This window comes from Anomaloglossus baeobatrachus, chromosome 6 (assembly GCF_048569485.1).
Source record: "Anomaloglossus baeobatrachus isolate aAnoBae1 chromosome 6, aAnoBae1.hap1, whole genome shotgun sequence".
NCBI classification, from domain to species: Eukaryota; Metazoa; Chordata; class Amphibia; order Anura; family Aromobatidae; genus Anomaloglossus; species Anomaloglossus baeobatrachus.
In genome coordinates this window covers 94,822,861-94,839,086 of record NC_134358.1, presented here as the reverse complement: position 1 = coordinate 94,839,086, position 16,226 = coordinate 94,822,861, and the positions used below count along the sequence as shown (strand labels likewise).

Here is a 16,226-nt window from a genome sequence, read left to right as displayed (position 1 = left end):
AATTGGACAAGGGACTCTAAGGGCTGCAATTAACTCTGAAGGCGTCTCCCTCGTTAACCTGTAATCAATGAAGTAGTTAAAAGGTCTGGGGTTGATTACAGGTGTGTGGTTTTGCATTTGGAAGCTGTTGCTGTGACCAGACAACATGCGGTCTAAGGAACTCTCAATTGAGGTGAAGCAGAACATCCTGAGGCTGAAAAAAAAGAAAAAATCCATCAGAGAGATAGCAGACATGCTTGGAGTAGCAAAATCAACAGTCGGGTACATTCTGAGAAAAAAGGAATTGACTGGTGAGCTTGGGAACTCAAAAAGGCCTGGGCGTCCACGGATGACAACAGTGGTGGATGATCGCCGCATACTTTCTTTGGTGAAGAAGAACCCGTTCACAACATCAACTGAAGTCCAGAACACTCTCAGTGAAGTAGGTGTATCTGTCTCTAAGTCAACAGTAAAGAGAAGACTCCATGAAAGTAAATACACAGGGTTCACATCTAGATGCAAACCATTCATCAATTCCAAAAATAGACAGGCCAGAGTTAAATTTGCTGAAAAACACCTCATGAAGCCAGCTCAGTTCTGGAAAAGTATTCTATGGACAGATGAGACAAAGATCAACCTGTACCAAAAAAATTGTTTAAAAGAACAGAGAGTCCTCAGTGGTTGATACCTTTTAATGGCTAACTGAAAAGATGGTAATAATTGCAAGCTTTCGAGACTACTCAGGTCTCTTCATCAGGCATGGTATAACACAAAATCTGAAGAGTCACATATTTATATACAACAGGACATAGAATGGGGAAGTGTCTTTAGTTCCATAAAGATGCGGTACATTCTGGTATCCTCCATTTTGATACAAGTAAAATATATCTTTGTACCGTGTTAGCCAGTAGAGATAAAAAAATTGTTTAAAAGAACAGAGTGGTTGATACCTTCACCATATAAATATGTGACTCTTCAGATTTTGTGTTATACCATGCCTGATGAAGAGACCTGAGTAGTCTCGAAAGCTTGCAATTATTACCATCTTTTCAGTTAGCCATTAAAAGGTATCAACCACTGAGGACTCTCTGTTCTTTTAAACAATTTTTTTATCTCTACTGGCTAACACGGTATAAAGATATATTTTACTTGTATCAACCTGTACCAGAATGATGGGAAGAAAAAAGTTTGGAGAAGAAAGGGAACGGCACATGATCCAAGGCACACCACATCCTCTGTAAAACATGGTGGAGGCAACGTGATGGCATGGGCATGCATGGCTTTCAATGGCACTGGGTCAGTTGTGTTTATTGATGACATAACAGCAGACAAGAGTAGCCGGATGAATTCTGAAGTGTACCAGGATATACTTTCAGCCCAGATTCAGCCAAATGCCGCAAAGTTGATCGGACGGCGCTTCATAGTATAGATGGACAATGACCCCAAGCATACAGCCAAAGCTACCCAGGAGTTCATGAGTGCAAAAAAGTGGAACATTCTGCAATGGCCAAGTCAATCACCAGATCTTAACCCAATTGAGCATGCATTTCACTTGCTCAAATCCAGACTTAAGACGGAAAGACCCACAAACAAGCAAGACCTGAAGGCTGCGGCTGTAAAGGCCTGGCAAAGCATTAAGAAGGAGGAAACCCAGCGTTTGGTGATGTCCATGGGTTCCAGACTTAAGGCAGTGATTGCCTCCAAAGGATTCGCAACAAAATATTGAAAATAAAAATATTTTGTTTGGGTTTGGTTTATTTGTCCAATTACTTTTGACCTCCTAAAATGTGGAGTGTTTGTAAAGAAATGTGTACAATTCCTACAATTTCTATCAGATATTTTTGTTCAAACCTTCAAATTAAACGTTACAATCTGCACTTGAATTCTGTTGTAGAGGTTTCATTTCAAATCCAATGTGGTGGCATGCAGAGCCCAACTCGCGAAAATTGTGTCACTGTCCAAATATTTCTGGACCTAACTGTACATCATCTGGTCCTCAGTAGGTTCTCCCCTGTGGTTAAGCTTGTCCTTGCTCCCGCTTCTGATTCTAAGGCTAGTTTCACACTTGCGTTTTTTTCCTTCAGTCGCAATCTGCCGTTTAATCCCGTTAACGGATTCAGCTGCTTCCCATAGACTTGTATGGACAACGGATTGCGACTGATGGACCTGCGTTACTTCCGCTGGCTGACACTACGCTGCTTCCGCCGGGCGGAAGGAACGCAGCATGTAATGTTTTTTGAGCGGCCGGAATCCTTTATTTTTTCACTGCGCATGCTCATCCTTTTTTCTTTTTCTCTATCACAGAAACTTTGTTTTGTCCCACGGTGGCCGAATGATCAGCTGATCGCCCGGCAGCTGGCTTTTGAGAGCACTCAGCTGATCGCCCGGCAGCCAGCTTTTGAGAGCACTCAGCTGATCGCCCGGCAGGCGGCTTTTGAGAGCACTCAGCTGATCGCCCGGCAGCCGGCTTTTGAGAGCACTCAGCTGATCGCCCGGCAGCCGGCTTTTGAGAGCACTCAGCTGATGGCGCGGCAGCCGGCTTTTGAGAGCACTCAGCTGATCGCCCGGCAGCCGGCTTTTGAGAGCGCTCAGTTGATCGCCCGGCTTTTGAGAGTGCTTAGCTGATTGACTGGCTTTTGAGAGTGCTTAGCTGATCGCCCGGCTTTTGATAGCGATTAGCTGATCGACCGGCAGCTGGGTGATCAGCTGATCGTTCACAATAGTCTACCGCCGGTAAAACTGTAAAAAAAAACCCAGATTCCGTTGTTTTGTACGATCTGTTGCGCCACTATATGCAACGGATGCCGTTCAACGCAAGTGTGAAAATAGCCTTCCACAGAGTATAAGATCAACCAGATTTTGGACTGTTAGGGCTCATGCGCACGTAACTGCAGAATATTCTTCAGTGATTTGACAGCACATGTGCATATCAAATTGCTCCAGAAAGACTGCATAATGGATGCAGTTTTTTGTTAAAAAAAAAAATAACCGATTTCCAGCGCTCTGGCTGCTGCCCACACCATAGGCCTCTTTCACACGTCCATGAAAATCACGCACGTTTTTCACAGACATGTCAGAGGTGCGTTTTGCCCTCCGTGAGCCGTGTTTATGGCACACGTGTGTTCTCCGTGATAACACTTTCTGCTCACCTGTCCCTAACGTCGCTGTCTGTGGTGCTGATCTTCGGTCTCCGATCCTGCCGACTCCCCGCTGCTGCTGCTTCTGGCAGCAGTGAAGTGAATATTCAATGAGCATAATGAGCGGCGGTCGGAAGCAAGTGACAGCAGCGGCAGAGACAGGAAGGCTGGAGGTGAGTAAAGTTTTTTTATTTTTTTCTCAGACACGTGTTTTTTCTGGGGCGTGTCACACGGAACACATCCGTGAGGTCCGTGTGACACCCGTGATGCAGGAGAAAAACGGACATGTCTACGTGTGGAGCACACGGGCACACGTATGCTCCACACGTACACACGGTCCATGGCAGAACACGCATGTGAGCACAGACCCATTGATTTTAATAGGTCTATGTGTGCCCGTGTCTCCGGCACGTGAGGAAACAGACCAAACACATACCGGAGACACGGACATGTGGAGGCCATAGACAGAGCGGGAGCTGCATCCAGAACGCAGAAATAAGTGACATGCTGCTTTTATAATCGCAAGGATTTGGGTCAAAAGTTTAGCACCAAATCGCTGCGTTCATAAAAGCATCGTGCGCACGTCTCATGCACAATCTACATGATAGTGCTGGGGATGCGGGACGCATGCATTTACGCAACGTGTGCATGAGCCCTAATACAAGCTCCAATGGGGGGAGAAAGGGGTCAGTGCAGGGGATGCAATAATAAGTGCAAAAAAAGAGAAAGAACATCACAGTACATAGAAGAGCAGCACCGAAAAATCACTGTGCAATGGGAACGCTTTATAACGGTGAAGACTATAAATAAATACACTGATGAAATTGTAGAGTTTTCTTCACCCAAAAAAATCATCCTGCACAAAACCAGCTTCTGCCGTAATGACACTGCAGACGGAGACGGGCGGAGACGGACGGGAGCTGCGGACAACTGACTACTGCGACCTCCGCCGGACACCACCAGCCACCGCCGGCCCCTCTGTCCGTCCACTGAGAGCACCGCATGTGACGTCACGCGCACCGACCCCGCCCCTCAGGTAACGGCCGCTTTCATAGGACAGCAGGAAGGTGACGATAGTGACATGTGTCAGGGGCGGGGCCTGGGCGGAGCTCTGTGATGGCCGCAGAGGTGCTGGGTGAGGGGAGAGTGTGAGGCGGCGGCAGCGGGGGAGAAGCTCAGGACGGCCCGGCTGGGGGAGGCCGAGGACGGGACATCTTCCCGGTATGTGACGTGTAATGACACACAGGTGCAGCCGCTGAGTGACCGCCAGTGCGGCGCCTGCCTCCGCCTGCCTCATCCATCTTGTGTAGCTGTGCCCCCCTCAGGGGTCCTTGTGGGGTTCCTGTACACTGCTGAGACCCCCAATAACACCCAGGCTTCCCCCATTATGGCCTGCACAGCTTTATGCCACCTCCCTCCGAGCAGTGTCCTCCGCCTGCGCGTCCCCTCCGAGCGGTGTCCTCCGCCTGCGCGTCCCCTCCGAGCGGTGTCCTCCGCCTGCGCGTCCCCTCCGAGCGGTGTCCTCCGCCTGCGCGTCCCCTCCGAGCGGTGTCCTCCGCCTGCGCGTCCCCTCCGAGCGGTGTCCTCCGCCTGCGCGTCCCCTCCGAGCGGTGTCCTCCGCCTGCGCGTCCCCTCCGAGCGGTGTCCTCCGCCTGCGCGTCCCCTCCGAGCGGTGTCCTCCGCCTGCGCGTCCCCTCCGAGCGGTGTCCTCCGCCTGCGCGTCCCCTCCGAGCGGTGTCCTCCGCCTGCGCGTCCCCTCCGAGCGGTGTCCTCCGCCTGCGTGTCCCCTCCGAGCGGTGTCCTGTGCGGCCCCTCCGAGCGGTGTCCTCCGCCTGCGCGGCCCCTCCGAGCGGTGTCCTCCGCCTAATGCCTGTCTCGCCCCCGCGCCCACCTCCCGACCCTTTTTGCCCCTGTGCCCACCTCCCGACCCTTCTCGGCCACCTCCCGACCCTTTTTGCCCCCGCGCCCACCTCCCGACCCTTCTTGGCCACCTCCCGATCCTTTTTGCCCCCGTGCCCACCTCCCGACCCTTCTCGCCCACCTCCCGACCCTTTTTGCCCCCGTGCCCACCTCCCGACCCTTCTCGCCCACCTCCCGACCCTTTTTGCCCCCGTGCCCACCTCCCGACCCTTCTCGCCCACCTCCCGACCCTTCTCGCCCCTGCTCCCAACCTGCCCAGGACACTCTAGATCAGCCAGCGGAGAACAGAGTGACGCTAAATGCCAGAACCGGTCTTACCCGTCCCCTGAGCCTGGCACTTCTCCAGGATAGTCCCTGCCTCTCTGTGACAGGTGGGCACCTCAGATGGGTAGGCTCCTACAGGTACTTGAGGGTCTGTCCTTTGACCCCCCCCCCTGTATCTACAACATACACATTAGAGCCAGTGATGGCAGCACTAATCTCTGGGAGCACAAAGCCTACAGGGCCGGTGAAGTCCAGTCCCTGAGGTCCTTGTGTCCCGGGGGTCTGTGGCCGTGTCTCCTCCTTTGTTGCCCCGGTCTCCCTTGTGTGCCTCTTTGATATCTCCCACTCGCCACCCTCCAGAGTGTGCAGCCTCCCGCCCCTCCTTGTAGACTCTCTGGGATTTTGTGTGCCCCCCTTCTCTCGGTCTGGTTGTCTCACTGGACTGTCTGCTGCAGACAAAGCAGTGGTGTGTGCCAGGACGCGGCCCCTGACAGTCGTGCACGTCGTTCTGTGGTCTGGTGCCCTGCTCCGGGGGGCTTTGTGTGGGGTGTGTGCCGGGGATTACTGCGGCCGATCTCTGGTGGGTCACTGTGACCCGCTCACCTGTCCGGTGCTTTTACTTTTCAGACTTGCTGTCAGATGTGGAGTTTTCTGTTGGTTGCACTGGGAATAGCGAGCACCGGTCTGTGCAGGATGCTTCTTGCTCCTATTTTTCACTGTCGGATGTACTGGACTGTGCAGAAGTTTTAGGCGGGTGTTGAAATGTGCTTGTGTGGATTTATCCTTGTGCTAATCCTTCTGTCACCTCGTGTAATGCTCAGACTCAATATTGGGGCCATCATCATCTCCAGGACCCTTGTTCTTCTTTGGGCTGCAGATCGTTCTTAATGACATTGGCTGTATGTTTGGGGTCTTGTCCTGGTGCAGTATAACTTTAGAGCTAATCAGACGCCTCCCTGATAATACTACATGATGGATAAGTGTCTTCTTGCATTTCTCAGCATTGGTGACACCACTAGTCCTGGCTGAATCTCCAACTCTCAACCCCTATCTTGCAAGGATCCACCACTGTGCCTCACTGATGTCTGAAGACACCTATCATTGTACGCTCTCCTGCCATTTGGCAACCAACTGCCCTCTTTTGCAGCCAAGTACTGTATTTTCCGGTTTGAAAGACGCACCCCCCCCCCCCCAAAAAAAACTGGAAGCAAATTTAGGGTGCGTGTTATGAATCGCATATGGCATACCGGGGCAGCAGTGATGGCGCAGGGTCAGCAATACTGCGGGCTTGTGGGGTGTCACTGCGGCAGGCGTTATTGATCTGCCGGCAGACTCGGAGGAGGAGGTGTTGCGGCTCAAGAGGGTCAGTGTGTAGTAGTGGAGGGTCAGCGATACTGTGGGGTGTCGTGGCGGCGGACTGCTTTGAATCGCCTGCAGTTGATGAGATGGACTTCAATAAAATAGCTGCGGAGGCGGTGTGTGAGCAGATAGGACTCCACAGCCATGTTCTTGTGGTCCATCACATCAATCTGTGCACGTTCCGCCCCTGTGGCCATTTTCTTGAAGTCCACTGGCAGATCAACGGTTCTCATAGCCGTGACACCCCACACGCTAGCAATACCACCAACCCTCTGCTGCCGCAGACTGACCCTCTTGAGCCGCAACACCCCCTCCTCCAAGCCCACCAGCAGATCAATGGCGCCCGCTGCCATGACATCCCACGAACCCCCTAGTATTACCGACCCTCTTGAGCCACGATACGCCCTCTTCCGAGCCCGCATCATCGCTGAACCTGCCTCCAGTGACCTTCCTGAGCCGCTCCACCACTGCCGCTCACCACTGGTGAGCGAGTGTAAGAGGATCGAGGATTATAAGATGGACCCTCGTTTTAACAGTAAAACTTTTTTTTTCCTATTTTCCTCCTTTTAAATTTGGGGTGCGTCTTATAATCCGGTGCGTCTTTTATAAAATGAAAAATACGGTATTTCCCATTTTGATTCTTCAATCCAGAGCACCTGCTGCCATTTTTCTGTACCTCACTTCCTATGTTTTTGTGCATACTTGAATCACATAGATTTGTTCCCATGTTGAAGGTTTAGTTTTAGGCCACACTTTTTCCATGAAGGCCACTTTTGGGCAGAATTCTCCGAATAGTAGATGAGTGAAGCTGGTCCCACTGGTTGCTGCCAGTTCTGGGCTGATGGCACTGCTGGACATCTCCCGATTTTCAAAGAGAAATGAGATGTGACTTTCATCTGCTGCACTGTTTCCTTGGTCGACCCCCTGCATCTACACTCCTTAAAGAGAACCTATCACCAGTTTTTTGCTCTATAAGTTGCGTCCACCACCAGTGGGCTCTTATATACAGTATTCTAACATGCTGTATATAAGAGCCCAGGCCGGGAGTATAACATAAAAAACACTTTATAATACTTACCTAACGGTCGCTCGGTTGGCCATATGGGCGTCTCCGTTCTCCAGCGCCGCCTCTTTCGGCCATCTTCGTCCTCCTTCTGACTCCTGTGTGCATGACGCGGCTACGTCATACACTCGCTGGTCCTGCGCAAGTGCACTACAATACTTTGATCTGCCCTGCTCAGGGCAGATCAAAGTGCGCCTGCGCAGGACCTCAATGCCGGCGAGTGTGGATCACGTCGGATGCGTCATGCACCGCGGCTAGAGAAGGAGCACGAAGATGGCCGAAAGAGGCGGCACCGTCACCGGAGAACGGAGACGCCCATATGGCCAACCGAGCGACCGTTAGGTGAGTATTATAAAGTGTTTTTTATGTTCTACACCGTGGCCTGGGCTCTTATACAGCATGTTAGAATGCTGCGTATAAGAGCCCGGTGGTGGTGGCCGCAGCTTATCGGCCAAAAAAGTGGTGACAGAACCTTTAACTTTGACCAATTCTTGGTACTTCTTCATGAGGGTGAAGACGCAGCTTGAAACCCAAATCTGTTTTGAAATCTTTAGTCTGGGGGAGACCTTGCTGGTGCAGTATAACTACCTGTGTCTTGTTTCTGTGCCTTACCATAGTGTATGACCTGTGACATGAACGTGTCCTCCACAACCTCACATTGTGTACCAGAGCTTGACTATAGCTTGGTAAGCGGAGGAAAATATTCCAATTGTGGCAAAATAGCAAAACCTAGTGACATTCTGCAAGTGTTTGTTTTATTTCCATCTTTCATTTGACCATAAAGCTGAGCTGGCAGTGTGACTCTGCAGGTCAGTATGATTACGTAGACACAAAACATGTAGAGTTTGTTTTGTTTAAGTGGTTAAAAAATCTTCCTTGTGTCACAAGCAGTGTAATAATGTTTTAACTATTTTGGATCTGGATCTGTGAGGGCGGATGTTTATTGAGATTATTTTGGAGTGTATAGTATGTTTTGATCGTCTGTTATTCTATTTTTTTGTGTTGTTCCAGTGGCTGGAAAGTGCAATTCTGTGTTTTTTTTTTTTTTTTTGTTTTTTTTGTTTTTTTTTTAATTTCTCGTTATGTTGTTTACTGATCAGAATACATTTTTATATCTTGATCAAACCTTTATGAATGTGTATTGTATTTTTTTTTATTAATGTGGTAAAAGGGAGGTGATGTGAATGGCGCTGGCCCAGGAGGTGAATATAGTCTTTATACATGTTTTCCACAGGTAAAATAATAATCAGATTGAATCGTACCAATAGTGGACAACTCCTTTAAAGAAGTGGTTCACCCCTTTTCATTACTGGCCACATCTATATTATATTGAGAAACAAGATTTCTCTCAAATACCTTATGCTGCCAATTCTGTCTGTGAGCGGCGCTATTGCGGGCAGCTCATCCCCCATCACGTGACCCCCCCCCAGTTTCCGTAACCTCTGATGTCCAGTGATGTCAGGTCAACAGGAAGTTTGTGACATCACTGCGGCCGGCCCCAGTCTCCATGAGTGACTGGGCTGTGGGCAGCGTTTCAACGCTCAGCACAGCCCAGCGTCGCTCCTGCTTGCACTCCTCTGCAGTGAAGGAAAGAGTGAACGACATGCTAGGCTGTGATGAGCGGTAAAACACCGCCCACAGCTAGTCACTCAGGAAGACAGGGGCCGGCCTCAGTTGATGTGACATCACTGGACATCAGAGGTCACGCAAAGAGGATGAGTGGTACGCAATAGTGCTGCTCACTGGCACTATTGGCAACACAAGGCATTTGAGAAAAACCTAGTTTCTCAACATATCGATGTAGCCACTAATAAAAAAGGGTGAACCACCTCTTTAATAGTCCTGTTAGATGACTTGCACATCAGTCTGATCACTATATAGCTGTGCCACCACATTGCTGTATATAAAAGATATTACAGTCTCCTATGAAAGCCGGACATGTGCTGATATTCACAGGAGTACTGTGATGACAGACATGGGGGGTCTTCAGCTGACCCCCCCCCCCATCCTCATCACTGTCATTACGCCATCAGTATCCTGCAATCATATCAAGGGAGCGTCGATGAGGGACCAGAATAGCCCCTGCTGGTGCCCCTTAAATGCCACTTTCAGAGATTGACAGCGGCATTTAATCGGTTAACAACGCTGCTCCACCTGTAGCTATTAGGCTAAGGACACACGGTGAGAAAAATGGAGTGAATGGAATGCGATAAAAAGTCTCATTCCACTTGGACCAATGTTACTCAAAGGGGCCGCTCCAATGAGCGATATATTTTATTTTTTATTTTTTTTTCCTTCTTCAGCCCTAATTGGACTGAGAAAACAATGGCAGCGTGCTGGTGGAATCCGATTTTTCTCTCGCGCCCATACAAGTCTATGGATGCAAGAAAAACATGGCACTGCGCTCACATTACACCAGAGTACAGTGCAATATATGCATCAGCTGATAATGGAGGAGATGGGGAGATTAGTCCCTCCGTCTCCTCCGCAGCGCTTGCCCCCTCCTCCCAGGCTGTGCTGCCATCGCAGGATTGACACTCAGCTGACACTCCAGCAGAGCTGGATCAGAGTGTCATGCGATGCCTCTTCTGGTTACATGGTTATGACCTCAGCACAGGTCCTTCTAGTCAGATAGTAAAGCGATTCTCTGATAGAATTAGCATAAATAACGGGGAGGATGGACAGGCGGGGGGGAGGGATTCACTATGAATATCCACCCCAGCTATTTGCTGATCCTCAGCTGCTGCCAATCAAAAAGCTGCTCATTTTGCAAACTTTACTTGTTTGTGTTTTCTAAACCTATACATCCTAGCTGACAACTAAAGGTATGTATAGAATCAGCCTGAAGGTGCCAGCATAGCACTGGCTTTAGGTTATATAGGAAAATCCTGGTGATTGGTGTGCTTTAATTGGTTAAAAGAAATCTGTCACCAGGTTTTTGCTCCCTGAGAGCAGCATAATGTAGAGACAGAGACCCTGATTCCAGCGATGTCACTTACTGAGCTGTTTGCTGTCATTTTGATAAAATCGATGTTTTCTCTGTTGCAGATCCAGCAGTTATACAAAGCTCATTAATATACTGGACTACCTGCAGCACACCAAGTAGTCCTCTAATGATAAAATCACTGATTAATCAGCAGGAGATTATCACTACACTAAGCCGCCCAGTAAGTGATGGCAGTCAGGGTCTTTGTCTCTACATTATGCTGCTCTCAGATTTGGTGGCAAAAACCTGGTGACAGATTCCCTTTAATTGCTTTCCACATACGGGTTGGCTAGAACAAGGTGTGGAGTATAGACAGTGATATGGATAATACAGCCCTGTCTGTCACAAGGTGCAAAAAAATGTAGCTAAACACCTTATAATTATAGGAATCTGATTGTACCACAGGATGTCTCTGAATCATCCGGAGTTTTACTTAACGTATTCACGACACATAACGTACTGGGTACATCATGGATCGTGTCACTAATCACCGTGGCCCACCGTGGGTAGCCCACTGCGTTCCGCGCACATGTTACCTGATTTGAACAGCTGAAGTGTGCCTGCCAGGCATGAGTGCATGCGCCATCCACCTGCGCCTATTAAAGGGAACCTGTCACCACTTTTTTGGTGTATAAGCTGCGGCCACCACCACCGGGCTTATAGACAACATTCTAACATGCTGTATATAAGAGCCCAGGCCGGGTGTATAACTTAAAAAACACTTTATAATACTTACCTAACAGTCGCTGCTGTGGAGTTGGGCCATTTGGGCGCCTCCTCTTTCGGCCATCTTCGTCCTTTTTCTGAAGCCTGGGTGCATGACGCGGCTAAGTCATACACACTCGCCGGTCCCGCGCAGGCGCACTACAATACTTTGATCTGCCCTGCCCAGGACCTGAATGCCGGCGAGTGTGTATGGCGTCGGACCCGTCAGCCACCGCGGCTAGAGAAGGAGGACAAAGATGGCCGAAAGAGGCAGCGCCGGCAACAGACAACGGAGACACCCATAAGGCCCACCACAGCGACCGTTATAAAGTGTTTTTTAGGTTATACCCCTGACCTGGGCTCTTATATACACCATGTTAGAATACTGTATATAAGAGCTCGGTGGTGGTGGCTGCAGCTTATAGGCCAAAAAAGTGGTGACAGGTTCCTTTTAAGCACTTGCATCTCGCTGTCAAAATCTGACAGAGAGATGTAACAATGCGCTGTGGTAAGTATTCACTTACCCGGCGCCATCGGAAGTTACGTGACGTGATCACGTGACTTCCGATGGTAGCATAGGGTCATGTGATGACTCCTGTAGCTATGAGTCACTTTTTTCTCACTGAGAGCAGAGCTGCTTTTGTGCAGATCAGAGCAATGCTGCTCTGATCTAAAGAAAGGAACAAACGATCAGACTGTTGATACTTATAGTCCCCTAGGGAACCTAGTAAAATATAAAAAAGTTGAAGAAAAAGTTTAAAAAATATAAAAAATACCCCTAAAAGTTCAAATCACTCCCCCATTTGCCCCATTGAAAATAAAAGGGTTAAATATACACACATTTGGTATCGCCGCGTTCAGAAATGCCCGATCTATCAAAATATAAAATCAATTAATCTGATCGGTAAACGGCGTAGCTGTAAAAAATTCCAAACACCAAAATTACGTTTTTTGGGTGCCAAAAATTTTGCGCAAAATCCAATAACAGGCGATCAAAATGTAGAATCTGTCCAAAATGGTACTGTTAAAAAAGTCGTCTCGAGACGCAAAAAATAAGCCATCACTGAGCCATATATCCTGAAAAAGGAGAACTCTACGGGTTGCAGAAAATGGCGCAAAAAGTGTGCAACGTTTTTGGGACAAACGTGTGAAAATGTTTAACCCCTTAGATAAAAGTAAACCTATACATGTTTGGTGTCTACGAACTCGTACCGACCTGCGGCATCACACTGACACATTATTTTCATCATATAGTGAACCCTGTCGATAAAATGGCCTAAAAACATTTGTGCGACCGCATTTTTTTTTTTTGCAGTTTTTCCACATTTGAATTTTTTTTTTTTTTGCGGTCTTCCAGTACATCATATGGTAAAACTTTTATGGTTTCATTCAAAACTCGCCCCACAAAAAACAAGCCCTCATATGGCAAGATTGACAGAAAAATAAAAAAGTTACAGCTCTCTGAAGAAGGGGAGCAAAAAACCTCCCAGAAAATCGATTGGGGGTGAAGGGGGTAAAGGGGTGCTTGGAAAGTAAATTTAATTTAAATCCCTTTCTATATGATGCTATTTTCTAATATACTTGTATTAAAAACTCCGACATTCCCTATTCTATTTTATTATTTTATTTATTTTTTTTTTTTAAAATGTACTGTCTGATGATGCTTTGACAATCCCACTGCATGCTGGGAGGCTCAAGCAAAGTGTCATCAGGGGGCAGAGGCTGTGGCAGTGACTGCAGCCTCTGTCCCCTCCCTGAAATGAAGCGTCCTAACGCTTGTCAGGTGTTTCTCACTCGCTGCTTTTTCCCCTCCCTCTGTGCACTGCACAGCGCCCTCTCTGTTATCAGAATAAATCTGTAATAGCCGGTAACAGCTGTGCCTATATGCGACATGCAGGAGACCAGTGACGTCATCAACGGGGGCAGCGCTAGTCTGGGATTCTAACTCTGCTCTGTTATAGATTTCAGCAGATAACCGAGCGGCGCTGTGTTAGGTGCAGATCGCACAGTGCACATCGCATGGCTGGGACGGGCAGAACAGAGAAGGGAGGGCTAGACCAGCCCCTGAAGTGAGTGTCATGAGGACTTTTTTAGGGAGGAGACTCTGCCCACTGATGATACTTTGTTTGAGTATCCCAGCATGCACTGAGATTTTCAAACAAATCATCATGAGACCGGGAAGGGATAGTCCCATATAACCCATTTAAAGGGACGCTATCATCATAAAATGGCCTATTATTTAAAGGGTTGTCTGGTCTTAAGTTACATGTTTGCAGTCACATAGAGCACTGTGAGGATTCTCCGGTGCTAACGCCAAGAGCGGACGATCATTTGACTGCAAGAATGTGATTTGCACTCTTCCGGCTAAACGTGGCCGGCCTCACTAAATGTACTTGTATTGAGTGAGGCCGGATAGCGTCTAATCCAGGACGTGACTGCTTGTATGCAAATCACATACTTGTGGCCACACATCAGGCCCCAGAGAATCATTACACTGTGCGCAATGAGGATTCACAAGTATGCAGTTACATTGTGTGACTGCCCCTTTAAATAATTTTTTTGTTTTTAATGTTTGATTTTTTTTTTTTTTCAAAACTACATCCATCACAGAAAATCTGTGTGTGGACAGAGCCCATTGAGTAAAAAACCACAGTGGTCACCAAGTGGAGTGAAATTTTGAATGGCCCATCTCTAACACCAGACTAAAAAGCTTTAAAACTCAAAATCTCCCCCCTTCACGAGATTTGCCCCAAAATACCTCCTAAATTTTGGCTTTATAGAAATAAAGGAGAAAATGGATGTTCGTGTGTTAAATGCAAAACCACAGTTTTGCCTTAAGGGTCTTAAAGAATTAAAACAATGGCTCCAAAAAATCGCTCTGAACAGGTCAGCAACCATCTAGCTGCTAAGGTGGAGCAACCTGATAACTCGTGCTAAATAGGGATGATCGAATACCTCAAATATTCGGCTTCGCGAATATCCGACGAATAGGTCGCCGCTATGCGGATATTTGATGCGCAATGTAAGTCTATGGGAAGCCCGAATAGTTCTGAATAGTTATTCGGGTTTCCCATAGACTTACATTGTGCATCGAATATTCGTATAGTGGTGACCTATTCGGCAAATATTCGCAAAGCTGAATATTTGAGGTATTCGATCATCCCTAGTGCTAAAGTCTATAACTAAAGCATCAGCTGTCAACAACCAGTGTACAAGAAACTGGACCTCATTCACAAGTATTGTCTCACAGTAAGATTGTTCTAGTTGTCTATAGCCACTGCAGAAGTAACTGGGTCCTCATTTCTGAAGATTGCCTCACAGTAAGACCGTTTTAGTTCCATGTGGCCACTGCAGAAATAACTGGACTCTTATTTTAGACAATTGCCTCACAGTAAAATTGTTTTGGTTGCCTATAGCCAGAAGTAAATGGGGCCTCCTTTATGAAGACTGCTTCACAGTAAGATTGTTCTAGTTGCCTGTAGCCACTGCAGAAATAAATGGGGTCTCGTTTATGAAGATTGCCTCACAGTAAGATCATTCTCATTGCCTATAGCAACAATGGCGCAGCTTTCAGCCTTGAAGCTGCTGAGGTAAAGTGAAACCTATAAACTCTGGTTGCTATGGACAACTAGAACAGTCTTACTGTGAGGCAGTTTTCATAACTGAGATTTGAGATCCTTTAGGACACACACCGGTCATAATACTAAGGACTATTTTTATATTTTTAAATGCCGCCCAACACAACTACCATGTATGGGGCAAGTTAATCCAAAAGAAAAAACTGTCTTAGGCTATGTGTGCACTAGAAAGTGCCTTTTTCTTAAGAAAAAAACGGACCCTCTGAAAGAATCCCGCACCCGCGTTTTTGCCGTGGATTTAGTGCGGATTTACTGCGGATTTTTACCATTATCTATGGCAAAAACCGCAGGTACCTGCAGAAAAGAAGTGACAAGTACATTAATTCCGCAGCGGAAAATCCACGGGTATAAAAAAAAACCAAAACGCAGTGTGCGCACAGCATTTTTTTTTAAAACCCATAGGATTTGCTGGGGAATGACTGCAGCAATGTTACACATTTTCTGCAGCAAATCCGCAGTGTGCGCACAGGGCCTAGAAGAGCTGAGACCGATAAACAACGTGATGCCCGTCTTGAAAGGAAATGGATGAGACAGACTGAATCAGAAGCGGCTGAAACTGTTAACCACAAACTAACAAAACAGAAGAGTTAGAAAAAAGAACTAATTTTAATCTCTGAAGATGTGAACTTCAGGGTGAGACTGAAAGTGTAACCTTAGCAAGTGTAACCACCAATGTAATCTATGATTCTCGGTGAGCGAAGCCGACGGTATTTCGCTAGTTTAAGATAAAACCAACAAAATTAGCGATCTTGCATATTTTTTTTATGCTGGCCACTGAGATTCCTTTGAGACTCATACGTCCTGTCCTTTTAAAAAAAAATAATAATTTTCAATAGGCTCTTTATCAGCGGAGGCAGGATTACAATAACAGGTATCACCGCTATGCACAATAGGTGATGTCACAGCTCACCCTTACCCCTCCCTTCACTATGAACTTTGCACACGCTCATTAGATGCTTTATATAAAGAGCAGGTCGGGCTCTCACCATTTTGGCTACGTACATGTGTTGTTTCCTGAAACTAAAGGAGGTTAGTCTAAAAACAGCCCCTGTGGCCAATGTGAAAACTGCAAGATTTCTTATTTTTCATTTTTAATACAAATTGTGTTATGGAATAATGTATGTAACACAAACTGGTAAAACAATAGCTAATTTTGTGATGGTTTCTCTTTATTG

The 16,226-nt window shown here is 47.4% G+C and overlaps 1 protein-coding gene across 2 annotated transcripts in view; it reads left to right on the top strand.

Moving 5' to 3' along the window:
• Positions 1-4,223: 4,223 nt before the first annotated feature.
• WWP1 (WW domain containing E3 ubiquitin protein ligase 1) overlaps positions 4,224-16,226 on the top strand; it is a 167,864-nt gene continuing 155,861 nt past the window's right edge. Inside the window, exon 1 of one of the 2 annotated variants that reach the window (XM_075353121.1) lies at positions 4,224-4,337. The gene's annotated coding sequence lies outside the window, so the exon portion shown is untranslated. The remainder of the gene's footprint in view (positions 4,338-16,226) is intronic. The other variant, XM_075353119.1, reaches the window with a different exon arrangement.